General features: G+C 47.7%; 1 long non-coding RNA gene across 1 annotated transcript in view; it reads left to right on the top strand.

Moving 5' to 3' along the window:
- LOC144374430 (uncharacterized) overlaps positions 1 to 12,028 on the top strand; it is a 39,483-nt gene extending 27,455 nt beyond the window's left edge. The window contains exons 3-4 of the long non-coding RNA XR_013433829.1: positions 4,540 to 4,663; positions 5,461 to 12,028. This is a non-coding gene — a long non-coding RNA (uncharacterized LOC144374430). The remainder of the gene's footprint in view (positions 1 to 4,539; positions 4,664 to 5,460) is intronic.
- The last annotated feature ends 1,473 nt before the right edge of the window (positions 12,029 to 13,501 follow it).

Here is a 13,501-nt window from a genome sequence, read left to right as displayed (position 1 = left end):
ATTAGCTTAGACTTGGATTCTTTGACAGTTATGTAACTTAATAGCATAATTACTTCTTACTTCCCAGATGGTGAAAGTGGGTGACTGGGGCAGTGTCAGTGTCGGAGAAGAAAATTCTTAGTCTTTGTAGCCACGTTTTGCAGGCTCTCTGCTCTCTCTAGGCAGTGTGTTTACTTGATTTTTGGTTGTGTACATCAGACTGTCTGAATATAGAAATGATGTGGACTGAAGGAGGTAATAGGGCTGTAGGTGGAGCTATACCCAGAGACTGCTCGTAGACTCGTCACATTCAGAGCTGGACCCACCTGAGGGATCCTCAGACCTAGCACTCTCAAATGGGACCCCCAAGGGGCAAAATCCAAGACTTTTCTGAAGATCCAGAAGGATTCAGACACCAAAAGCAAAACATGTGCCAGGTAAGTGTCTTATCAGCTTTTTTCACGGCTGCAGCTAAAAGACCCAACCAGCACAATTTTGGAAGAGGAAGAGTTTCTTTGGGGGTTCACAGTTTCAGAGGTCTCAGTCCATAGACAGCAGATTCCATTCCTCGGGGCTCAAGATGAGGCAGGACATCATGGCAGTAGAGTGGGGCAGAGTAAAGCAGCTCGGATAATGATCAGTAAGCAGAGACACTCCATTCAACAGATAAAAAGTAAACCATACCTCTAGGGACCCGCCTCCTCCAGCCACACCTGCCTTTAGCTACCACTCAGACAGTCCCTATCAGGAGATTAATCCACTGATTGGATTAAGGTTCTTATAATCCAATCGTTTCTCCTCTAAACCTTGCATTGTCTCACACATATGCTTTTGGGGGGCACCACATCTAAACCATAACAGTAAGGACCCACAGAGTTATTTCATGCTAAAAGCAAATCCCCACCCACTTCTGAGTAGGTATCCTAATGCAATGTCTCCTACATCCACAGATGCATTGTGTGCATAGCCAAGAGAGGGAGCAGTCAGATGTCCATTGACAGATGGGGGTAAACAAAGGAAATCCTGCCACAGGCTGCGGGATGGATGAGGCACGAGGATGTGGAGCTGATTGAAAGAAGCCAGTCACCAAGGGGCAAATACTGTATAATTCCCCCTATGAAACATATAAAGTGGCCACATCATAGATTAGAAAATAGGGCAGTAGCTACCGAGGGCTGGGCAAGGGGTGGGGAGTTAGCATTTCATATATCCAGAGTTCCAGATACACAAGACAGAGAAGTTTTGGTGCTCAGTTTCATAACCATGTCAATAGACCTGGCACTATGGAAGTGTACACTTTAAAAGTGTTTAAGATGATAAGTTTTATTATATATTTTTATCACTTTAAAAATAATTTTAAATTATTTAAAAAATAATTTTAGAAGACAACAAAGAAGCACTGGCTGCTGTTGTAAATGGCTCCTAAAAGAGCTAAAGAGCATTCACATATGACCAACAATTCTACCTCTAGGTTTTACTCAAGAGAATTGAAAATAAGTGTTCAAAACAAATGTGTTCTTGAATGTTTATCATCTTACTATTGACAATAGCCAGAAAATGGAAACAAGCCACACATCCATCAACTGATGAATGGGTAAACAAACAGTCTATCCATGCAGTGGAATATTATTCAGCCATAAAAAGGAATGAAGTGCTGACTGCTGTCACAGCCTCAGATGGACCTTGAAAAACAGGTAAAAGAAGGTAGTCCCAACTGCTCACAGGTTAATTGATTCCACTTATGTTAAATATCTAGAAGAAGCATATATATAAAAACAGAAAGCAGATCAGTAGTTGCCAGTGGCTGGGTAGTGCCTGTGTATGGCTCCTTCTGAGAGTAGAGAATGTGCCCAGGATCAGATAGTGATGAGCAGTCACTATCTAATAGTAAATGCAAAATTTAAGATGGTTAAAATGGTTAATTCCATGTCCTATGAATATTTCTTTCAAACACAAAAGGCTTTATATATAAAGAGTCTTTGGTCTAGCCCAAGTTTTTTAGCTGGGAAAGTGGAAGCTCACTTCTGGGGGACATGGCTTTCTGGAGGCCATAGCCACAGTCCTCAAGACACCAGGGCGCTCCTGGGGGAGGTGGGAAGCAAGGCATCCTCGTGCAGCAAGGCCAGATGCTCAGGTAGTGCAGGCATGCCAGGTTTTGTGAAGAAGGGCCAGCATGGCATTGGCTGCAGCAGAGGTGGAGTCACTGGGGCTCCTCCTAGAGTTACTTCCCAGCTACAGGGGCTCGCCACAGCCAGTCCAGGCTCACACCCAGATACGTGTGATCCAAAAGACAAAACAGGCATCTCTTACATCTCTGTTTAGGAGCAAAACAAGATTTGCTGGAAACTCCCTGGCAAAGCCATCGGCCACGATTGGGTCAGGTGACTCCCTAAGTCCAACGAGGCTGACAGGCTTAGGCCCATGGTGTGCAATGGAGAGCATAGGGGGAAGTTAGACACAAAGACCAGTCCCATAGGCCAGGCATCAGGCAGAGGCCAGGAACCTCACATGCACCTGTGGGACGAGCAGGTGCTCAAGATAAGCTGACAAGGAGTGATGTCCAGGGAGAGCAGCTGAGTCGTGCATCAGAGACTAGAAAAAGAACGTGGGAACAGGGTTCCAGACCAAGGCTCAGGATCCTACCCTGTGTGGCTGGCAGCAGGAGGTCAGCATCCCAGTCCAGGCTCTGAGAACAACTGGCTTCCAGCAAAAACTGCAGAAAGATTCCCTTCCCAGTATCCCCAGTAGAGCCCCGAAGAAAGCAGATCTGTCCCCAGAATGCACACACTTGAACCCAGAGGCCGACACAGCAGTGCCCAGGCACAGAGTGGAAAACCGGGGCTTCTGAGGAAAGCCAAATCATTTTAAAGTTCAGTCCCTGCATGTACCATCGGCACAGAATAGAGATGCCTGGGTGTGTTCCTAGAATCCTCTGTCCCCCACTATACAGTTGACAGACATGGGAGAGAGAGGTCAGGTCACTAACTTCTCAGCAGCAGTTGTTACCTATTTCGAAGGGTGCACACATCCACGTGGCCCACTCTGCAGTCCTTGACCATTCGCTTGTCCCCTGGCACCTATACACACCTGCTATCCATTAGGCACTCTTCTACACAATGGGGACATGTTTGTGGACAAAATAAAACCCATCCCTCTTTTCCCAGACCTTAAAGTCCAGTGGGGCTGATACACATACAGATGATCAAATTTGTGGCATGGCAAATGAAGTTATCAGTGCTGCAAAGAAACCAGAGCAGGCAGAGGGCACTGGGTGCTTCAACTTCTAAGAAAACTTCATGGGAAAACAGCCTGATGAGTGCTCTTAACCACCATGATAGCCAAGGCCTGTGCAGAATGCATGTGGGAAGAGAGAAATGAAGACAAATGCTGAGCAGATGTCCCAGACATGGCCAGGCAGGTAGTGTCTGTGGACCCAGGAGCTGGCGGGAGCTCTCTGAGCCATCCTTCTGCTGCATGCCAGGATGACAGCGGGCTTCCACTCCAATGTTGACTTGGACACCACAAAGATGAGTTTTCTGCTAACAGAAAGCCAGAATGCAATCTTATGGGTGTGGCTTCAAGATCAATGGCAGGTTGGCCGGAGGCTAAGGATTTTGCCAATAACATACAGTCACATCAGAGTTGTTTGGTGCTCTGGTCTGAGTTTGGTTGGCTGCTCCCTCCCTGGTATTCTACAAAACAGATCCCCAAGTGGAAAACCACAGAGCACCAGAGAAAGAGCACCATCTTCAGTGTGCCAAGAATTTGTCAAAAAACCTGGACTCCCACCACTAACTAGATAACTTGGAATTTATTCACACTGAGAATAAGAAGATTGTGAGTGACATCTGCTAGGTGTTCCTTTGTAGCAGTTCCTCCCAGAGTGATGATAAAGGCATTCAGGCAACTTCAGGCAGCCTGACTAACTGAGAAAAGTAATGGCTGCTCACTCATTGAGGGTCACTACAGCAAGAAAGGAAAGGAAGGGGAGAGAAGGGAGAGGAAGAAATGCCAAGACAATGCAGCAGAAATCACACATTCTGAGGCAGGGGCCTATTTTGAAAGATGATGGTCCAGGATAAAGTTTATTTCACTTACAAGCACTAACTCATAGCATTCCCACCTATGGATTAGCAACAGCATGACCTCTGTAGGGAAGATTAACTTGCAGCTACACAGGGATTCAGCAGAAAGCAGACATGAGGGAATTGTTTTGACAGTTTTGAAATCTATATTCTTTGTGGGAAAACATTGTTGAAATCCTGCTCTATTAAGCCGTTTTGCATTACTTTCACTAATTACCAGGGGTTGGATAAATTTATCAAGAAAAAATGTTTTATTTTGTCTCGTGGTTCCAAAGATCCAAGGCCAAGGGGGCATATCTAGTAATATCCTTCCAGCGAGCAGAATTCCAAGGCTGTGCATGGTATCACATGGCAAGAACAAGGAGTGTACACGTCTGTGTGCCTCTTCTGGTCTCTGCCCCTCTCTTTATAAAGCCACCAGGATTCAGTCATGGGGCCCCCACCCCACTGACCTTATCTATCTCTAATCACCCAGAGGCAGCACCATGGTGTGATGAAGTCTCGACCCTCTAAAACCTCAAGGTGGCAACTAGAGTTCAACACGTGACCCCGTGGAGACACACGCCAACCATATCCAACCATAACACCTGGGATATTAAGTAAGTTTTGTGTGTTGAGAGAAAAACTCAGACAGTTAACATTAGTCACTAACTAATAAGCGATTTAACTTATATGGGAAAAGTGATTCTCTCTGAACCTAGATGCACATGTAGAATTTTGGTAGGTTGCTACACAGGCAGTCTGTGCTAGTCAGGAGACAGCACATCCATGGACTTTTTGAAAAAGGCAGAATCTTTTGTGCTGATGCTGGAGAGAGTACGGGGCTGCCTCCTTCCCTTCCCCTCTCATCTCTCTCTCATCTCTCTTTCTCTCTCTCCCCCTCCCTCCCTTTTTCTCTCCCCCCCTCCCTCTCTCTCCCTCCCTCCCTCCTCTCTTTCTCCTTCTCTCTCTCCCTTTCTCCCTGTCTTTCTCCTCCCTCCCTTTCTCTCTCCTTCCCTCTCTTTCTCTCTTTTTCTTCTTCCCCCTCCCTACCTCTTTCCCTCCCTCCCTCCTTTTCTCCCTCCCCCTCCCTCCCACCTTCCCTCCTCTCTGTCTCCCCCTCTCTCTCCCTTCCTCCCTCTCTCTCTCTCCCTCCCCCTCCCCCTCTCTCATAAGTATATTATGGGGACATATTTCTCCCTAAGGCTTCAGTGTCTGATAGGGGCCCCTGGCCCAAGTGCTGTGTGGGTCACAGTCAAACAGTTGCATTTTGGGACAAGATGGTTTGCCATGAATTGGAACGTAGGAGTTTGATGACTCTCCACACCTAGATTTACTGGCAGGCCAAGTTTCTAAAGAACACTCAGAATTGGTAAGATCATAAATCTGTATCACTGCTTTACCTCCTTAACCCCAGGATCTGCGGCTCCGTACATCTATCTGTATCTCCTTTCCCTGAAGCTCTGAAGAGTAGGGCAGAAGACCGTGGTTGTGGGCCACCAGGGCCCCTACTGTATCTTTCTTGCCTGTACCTGGGTAAGTCTAATTCTTCCCCCAGGGTTTTAAGTAGCTCCATACTTATCTTCTTAAAAGTAAGCATGATAATTAAAACCCAATACAGACTGTCCAAATGAATGGGAAGTATATACAAATGAATAATAAATAAATCAAACTCCCAACAGATTAAAAAGAACACAGACAATTCACAAGAGTAAATATTTGTAAATAAATACTATTAGTGAATAAACAAAAAATAAATAAAACTTCACTCTCCCTGGCATCTAGAAAAAGAGATTACCTCCTTAATGTTGTATCTTGTTCTTACTAATCATAGTCAGATCTGCTCTCAGTCTATAAGCCCTGCCATTTCTCCCTCTCCCTTCTCTCTTCTCATGGCTTTTCAGACCCTTGTTGGGTTCTCATTTCTGAGTTAACCACACAAGGATCAGGTAATTGGTGTTTATTTCTCCTTCTCCCGAGTCCCCCAAGACCAGAACCTCAGAATAAACCAGGTCCTTGGGCATCAAGAACGAGGTTGCAGCCCCTCCTGTGTACCTCTCTCACACACACATCTGTCCTGCCATTCTGAACACTGAGCTCAGCTGGGAGTCAGCAGCTCTGGGGACCCTTCCCAAACAGCATCTCCCCCACCTCCCTGGGCTGAGGGTGGGAAAGGCAGGCTTTGGTGGCCTGGTGTTCCCAAGGACACCTGGGACTTCCCCTCTCCCAGCAGGGCCACTAGATTGTGGCACCCTCTGCTACTAGCTTCTGGGGCAGAGCAGTGTTGTCCCCTGCTGTGTTCCAGGCACCTGTCATCTGGACACAGACACACCAGGCATCAGTTCTCCACAGACATCTCTTGTTCCTGCACTCTGGATTCTCTGAGCAAAGAGAGATGCAGCGGGTTAATAGTGTTCATGTAAGGGAAATTTCAGACCAGGGAAGCTCAGAGAGCCTTCCTTCCCCAGAGGTGACCCAGAGTAGTAACCCTCCCACCGCCACCTCCCAGGACAACTGCATACTTTCTGCCCCGTCTAGTCCCTGTCTCTCCAGACAAGACGGAGGGAGGTCAGCAGATCCCTGGGTAAGATGAGGATTCCCTAATTTCAGATCCTTCTCCTGTGGGGGTGCCCTGCATGCACAGGTGACCCGGTGTCACTGTCACTGTGGGAACAAGTGCTCCAGGAACAAATTCCAGTCCACCACTCGTATCCGGGGGTTTGGTCTGTTTTTGCTGTGAGTTATAAATGTTCTTTTTCTCTGACTTCCCACACCCCATGTCTGTCTGTCTGTCTGTCTGTCTGTCTGTCTCTCTCTCTCTCTCTCTCTCTCTCTCTCTCTCTCTCTCTCTCTCTCTCTCTCACACACACACACACACACACACACACACACACACACACACACACACACACACACACACACTGTGGCAAGTTCAGAGGCTGAACAATCAGAATCCTGGTCTCCTGAGTTCCTGGCCAGCACCTTGACCTCTGCATGACCTGTGTGACTGAGGAGTGAGCAGAGCTTCTCATTGCAAATCACTTGGAAGCCAGGTCAAAACTCAGGCTCTGCACTAGTAGGTCTGGGCAGGGCTTGGGGCTACTTCTCTCCAGCCTGGCCAAGGTGGTGCTGTCTGGCCTCCCCCACCCACACTCGCAGCAAAGCTTTAAGGCCTGTGCCACAGTCTATGTAATGCACACTCTGTAAAAGGAAGAAACTTTTTGTGAATAACTTACCTGTTAGTTGTGGCTGAGAAATTACTCTTCTGATCGACCCCCATGTTTATAGGTGCTCTGGAGGGGAACTGGGAGACAGTGTGAGAGCTGCTCATAGAGCAGAACTGGATTCTTTTCCCCCATGGGACTTTTTGTATTTTGGAAATGTGTGACATTCAGCCCGTTGAATTTATGTTTAGGTCTCATCTTTGTGTTACCTTGGGGAATTAGAAGGTTAGAATATTGTCCTGAGTGTTAAACAAGCAATTCAGCATCATTATGAAAGTCTAGAAGTCAAATAATGGCAAATGCTTTCATCCTTAGCCTTCCTTTGTCTTCACATCCTACAGGGGTGTGGACACAACTTCACTGGATGGTCAAGGAGATCTGATGTGGAAAGCTGAGGATATGTCCATTGTCATCCAGCGAACTGTCAGAAATAATATTTAAGTCTGAATGTGTAGATTGCAGAGGCTCTGGCTACTCCCCTGCCCACCATTTCTCTTCTAGCAGCTGGTGGTCCTTTTCTAAAGCAATAGGGGGTGTGGTTGTTAAGAACACCTGCAATTCTACCTGCTATTTTAAATTCAGAGGTCTTTTGGCTAGCAGAGTACACTACTAGGCACCGGCTTCCACCCAAGCTCAGTTAAGATGCAGGAGTTTCTGTTATTTTCCATCTCTGATCATCAGCTTGGGCTTGTGGTTTTACAAGGTACCAGGACAGTGTAGGATGCTGTGCAGGGGCATCGTGTCTGTGGAACTGCCACCTCCCCAGCACCTGCCACACCAGGAGCCCCAGAGCCAGCAAAAGACCATCCTAGGTGAATGCCTTGTACTGCCTGTGGGCACAGCGACACCCCCACCTCGATTTCAAGCCCAGAAAGTGGGGTTCCCCAAGGAGGCTTCCAAGAAAGGAAATCTGGAGGGAAAAGTACAAAAAGGAAGTTGGAGTCAATACAACCTGATGAGTCCCTGCAATTGAATTCATGATGGCTATTAGTGGGGGGCGGGACCCTACCCTTAAATGGAATGGGTGGCATCTCTGGGCCCCAACAAGAGCTGCTAAGGAATTGGAAGATTGTGTTTCCTTTTGCAGGGGTCCAAATGTGGGGATGGATAGAAAGGAACCAGACCAGCTTTGGCAAGGCAGAGCCAGGTGCTGGGTGGAGGGACCCCCTTTGGGAAAGGAGAAAGGCAGGTCCTACGAGCTCTGTGGGACCCTTCTTCTCCTGGAAGAGGGAGGAAAACAGCCCTACAGAGCTGGCCTGTGCCCACTTCCTGGGTGAAAGGCACTGAAAACCCAGGTCCCAGGGAGCAGAAGGGCCTTGCCTCCTTGGAGTCCCTGAGCTTGCCCACATCCCTGAGGGAATGGAACCAGAAAAGGAAAGTGTTTGCCAGGGGCATGACCTTGAAGCAACCCAGACAGCCCTGCCCTTTCCTCTGTTGGTCTTTATAACTTTTTTTTTTTTAATTAGAGACTTTGGTTATGACCCTGAATTAAGCAAATTAGGTGCATCCATTCCCTAAAAGCCTGCTCTTGTCCTCCTGAAATGAGCATTTCACACTTTTTGTCTGGGAGCATCCTGAGCTTAGGGGAGGATCCCTGGGCTCCCCAGGGTCCTGGGACAAGCCTGGAGGCAGTTGGGGATGGGGTGCTCAAGTAAATCACTGGGCTGTGGCTCCTGTTTTCATGGCTGTAGCCAATTTATACATGTGTCTGCTCCTCTTTTAGGGCTTTTATGATAAAAATGAGAATCTGAAAGTTATGAAAAGAATTAAAAGCACAGCATGAATCAATAACAGCCTCATTCTTGTGTGTTTTCTGTTAATGTGGGTGAACCTCACTAGACGTTAAAGAAGAAAACAAAAGAGAAATTAGCCTGGAAGAAACCCCCAGAGCCTGGCTAATCCTCACTGAGATTGGCTGGTCCTGTGCGGCTTTGGTGGAAGGGTAGGTCCTGGGTAGGTGTTCAAAAATTATTTCAGTCATGCAGGATTAGAGGTGCTGTGCTTTAAATGTTTTTAATTTGAGGTTTTTACCAGAGATGTTTGTGAAACAATTGTAGGGCAGCACAGGAAGCACTGAACCAGCCTCACAGTTCATTTTTGTGCTGTATGTTTTCTTTCTCTTCCGCAGCCAAACAATTTGTCATTTGTGTTTTGACCTTTGCTTCCATAACCATCCAAATAGACACCTAGCAAATGCAGGGGATGACAAACAGCCCCGTGATGCACAGTGAGATGGACCGACCTGTTCTCAGAAGCCTGGGGAGCTCTGCCAACTCGGGGCTGTTTGTGAGATCTGCTGAGGGCGGAGATAAGGGCCATAATGAAATGTATAGCCAAGGCAGACGGAAGGTGTTTAATGAGAGAGGTCTGGATTTCACATTTTTATTCTCTTGCTTTCTGGCCTGCAGCCTGGGCTAGAGCCTCTCCTTGGAGAGTGCTATGTGTTAATTAGTGACTAGAGCCTGCTGTCTTTTTTCTTTACTAAAACTGCTCAGGACCTCTTTTGTTTGATCTTTTGCCTGGTCCTCTTACTGCTTGTTTCTCCACCTCTCTGCCATGCCTTCCCCAGATGCTCACTCACAGTAAACACAATCCTGGTCTCTACTTACTGACCAGAGAGCCGGCATTATTTGCAAAGTTCCATAGGCTGCATTTTTCTTATGAGGCATGGGGAGAATGAAGTGCAAGACCCCCATAAAACTCCTGATAAAAGACCTGAGGTGGGCAGTCCCACCACCGGCCAGGACCTTGCATGAATCAAACTATATTTATAGGATAGAAAAAGAAATATGTAGAGAGAGAGAGAGTTGAATTAGTTTCTCTGATTATTATCATTCTCCTATTTTTTTAATGTGGTGGACTATTAATACCATATCTGTCTCCCTCTGTCAGCATAAGTCTGTCACAAATTCTGTTTTAGAGTAACTAAATATTTGGCTTTTTATCTTTAATAACTTACTCTCTTGGAGGAGAACATGATGGCAAGAGGGAAGAGAGAGAGAGCAAATAAGCAAGATGTGTCTGTCTGAATGTCCTTGGTTTTGACATTTCATTTCACCAGGGAACATGGCTCTTAAAGATGGCTGTCCCTTCTAATGGCTGGGAATTTGCAGCCGCAATGGCCAGAAGCATAAAGACAAGTAAAGAGGATTTCTTGGTACATGGAGCACTAAGTGCCTGGTTCAGTGAGTTCTGTGATTGATACCCATTTCTGTGTGCTCCTTCCTAACTGCACTCCCTAAAGCATGCTGGGGAGTAGTAATTTCAGGAAAAAAATTGGCATGTGCCATCAGTCACTGGGTGGCGGGTTTAGGGAGGGCATTGCTGATGGTGGCTGCTATGTCATCCTCCCCAGGATGGTCTTAAAGGATTCATGGGGAAGAAGCCGAGGACCAACCCCAGTGGTTTTTATTAGGGTGACATTCCTATGGCATCTGGGTCCAGGTGAGGTATGGCAGACAATGGCCAGTCACCATGCAGCTGTCAACAATCTAGAGTTAGTTTGGGGAGAAGGGCTGGATAATATTATTTTTTTCTTGCTGCCTATGGGTATCTAGATCTCAGAGAAGGTTTGTTTGCTCCTTGCAAACCACAGTTTGAGGTTGTTTCCCTCTGATTCTCCATTGACAGCACTCAATTTCTGTTTGTTCCCCTCATGTCCTTTTTGCCTCTAAACTGTTAAGTGGTCAGTAGACGCCCATGACAGCCCATGTGTCCTGACACTGGCCATGTGATTAGGAACAGGGAGCAGGTCTATAGGAGTCGGTCCCCAGGTGAGAGGACTAGCGATGAGGGAAAGCTGTCCTGGGTTGATGCCAGCATTTTCTGCGGGAGAAATCAGCAAAGGTGTGTTTCTCTGATAAATCTAGGCCTGGGGAACCATCAAGGTGTCCTGTCAGGCCCAGTTTGGGATCATCAAATTAATTGTTACATGTTACAAGCCGACATATGCAGAAGGTGATAAATAGCTGATGCTGAAACTCCACCATGCATTCCCGCCATGAGGCGGAGGGTGAAGGAGGCTGCCAGCTTCCACCCACTGAGAGCAACCTGCCCGAACTTACTGTTTTTCCTGAGGCCTTCCTTAACCCACTGTCTCTCACCATTGCGTTTACTCGTCGCATCCTTCTGCTGCTTTGGAGGGGTGCTATTTACCTAGAAGTCACGCAGCAGCTATTTTAGAAGGCCATTTGCTAGGTCCTCAGGAGCTGCCTGTTAAAGCCAGCATGTGGGGGTCTCTCCAGGCCAACATGCACTGAGTTGGGAACCAGGACTGATCCAGCCTCTGCTCTATGTCCCTGTGGGTGGATTGGAGCAGGTGTGGCCAGGCATTCGAGTGGCCCTGGACATGGGTGAGTGTCAGTAGTGGACAGGCCGGAGAGTTACTCCCACTGCCATCCTGAGCCTTGGACTTCATCCAGCATTTCTGTTACCACAGGAGGTTGCCACAGGGTGGGGTACAGCAGCATACTTCCTTTGAACATCTGATGACAGTTCTTCAGCTTCTGCAGTTTCTTAGGTGTGGCCCTCCTTTCCCTCTCTTCTAAAATAGGAACTGGGCTACTATCTCTTAGTGAGAGGGAATGCCAAGTACCAATGAGATGTTGGGGGAAGCAGAGATGTAGGGATGGTCGACTGGTCATTAGTTGGTTCCCCTGCCTGGTTCCTGGGTTCCCTGGGTTCTACTTTTGGATGTGTTGGAGTTGATCTGTCCTCATGTCTTGGGTACATTTTATAATAAAGCATGCATGTCTAAACTCCTATCAGGTCTCCTCTTATTTTCTGTGACTTCAGACAATTTTCCTAAGGTCTGGATTTCCGTGGAGCTCTGATGGTTCTGAGCCCCATGTGTACCTCCTCTGAGGAAAGAACCTGCGTCTTCATTTAAGAGGCTCTTGGCAAATCTGCTCTCTGCCAGTCTAAATTAATGTTTTCCATTGCAAATAGGAAGGAAAAACACACATGCAGACTGGTGGGATTTTCCCCAGATGATGAGAGGTCCCTGATAACCTTCCTTAGGCTTCTGTGGATGATGAAGTTAAAGGCTCCATACCGACCCCTATGGGAAACTGTCCACCTCCCAGAGCAGCTGTAGGTATGATGCCAAGCTGATTCCTGGTTCTGCCCAGCCTTCACTGCGTCTTCCAACGTGCAGAGGAGTGTAACTCTGTCCTCTGCCCTGTCCTCAAGCCTGGAAGCATGTACCCATGGTAGTATTTCTTTCATGTTTAAAGATTTTGAATATTCAAGGGGTTGAGTCCCACATTCACTCATGTTTAACCAACACCCTCAGTTGCCATATGACATTTCTTATCTGTCCCCTGTCCTTTCACACATGCTCAGAGGGATCTCCTTTCAACTTCAGCTTTCCAGGCAGTGCATCTGTAGAGAGCCCCTGTGCATCTCACACCTATTACTGCCCTGTGGCAGCACATTGCTGGATATACCCCAACATGCATGCCCAAGACATCTTGCTTGGATCATCCCAAACCAAATTCCATTTGCCTCTCCTCCATACCCATTTCTCATTTGCCCCACTGTCCCCTCAACATGAACCCACACGTTCATGCGCATGCACAAACACACACACACACACACACACACACACACACACACACACACACACACACCCCACTGTGTGTGAGTGCCTGCAGCCCCGTGTGTAGGAGATTCTTGTGCCTGTGATAAAAAGTCTAGATGTTTGTAGCCAAAGTAACAGTCTGGTGACTCAAGTAAGCCTCACAGCAGGTGCTCTGCAGTTCCTTTAGTGGGAATCCCCATTCCTGAGCTGGTTACTCATCTTAAGTTCCTCTTCGGCCTGTGTGCACTCTGGTGCCCCTGTGGGGTGGGAGCCACTGGAGCCTCAGTGGGCCTCAGCCATCATGTGTCTCCAGCCCTGGCACAGGGCCATTTCACAACAGGTAAAATGTGCAAGCCTTCCCCTTCCCACCTCCTGACCCCAACTCCTCCTGACCACAGCTCCTCATCACACAGCACTGGGCCTGAGCGCCCACCAGGGTGACACCCCCTTCCTGGCTTCCCTGAAGCGCTGAGTAGCCTTTAAGCCTGGGTGTGCTCTCAGGTGTGTTTTAACCTACCTCCCTGCCACAGAGTTCCCACCACAGAGTCCTCGCCAGCTTTGGCATAGGTCAGGGGAAGCCCTGAGTTGGGTGTACAAGGGCTGTGCTCTGCAGCAGGCCACCTGTCCTCAGGGGTCGTGTGTGTCACCCTGGG

This window comes from Ictidomys tridecemlineatus, unplaced genomic scaffold (assembly GCF_052094955.1).
Source record: "Ictidomys tridecemlineatus isolate mIctTri1 unplaced genomic scaffold, mIctTri1.hap1 Scaffold_69, whole genome shotgun sequence".
In the NCBI taxonomy this organism is placed as follows: domain Eukaryota; kingdom Metazoa; phylum Chordata; class Mammalia; order Rodentia; family Sciuridae; genus Ictidomys; species Ictidomys tridecemlineatus.
Note: the sequence above shows the minus strand (reverse complement) of the source record. Positions and strands in the feature narration are given on the sequence as shown.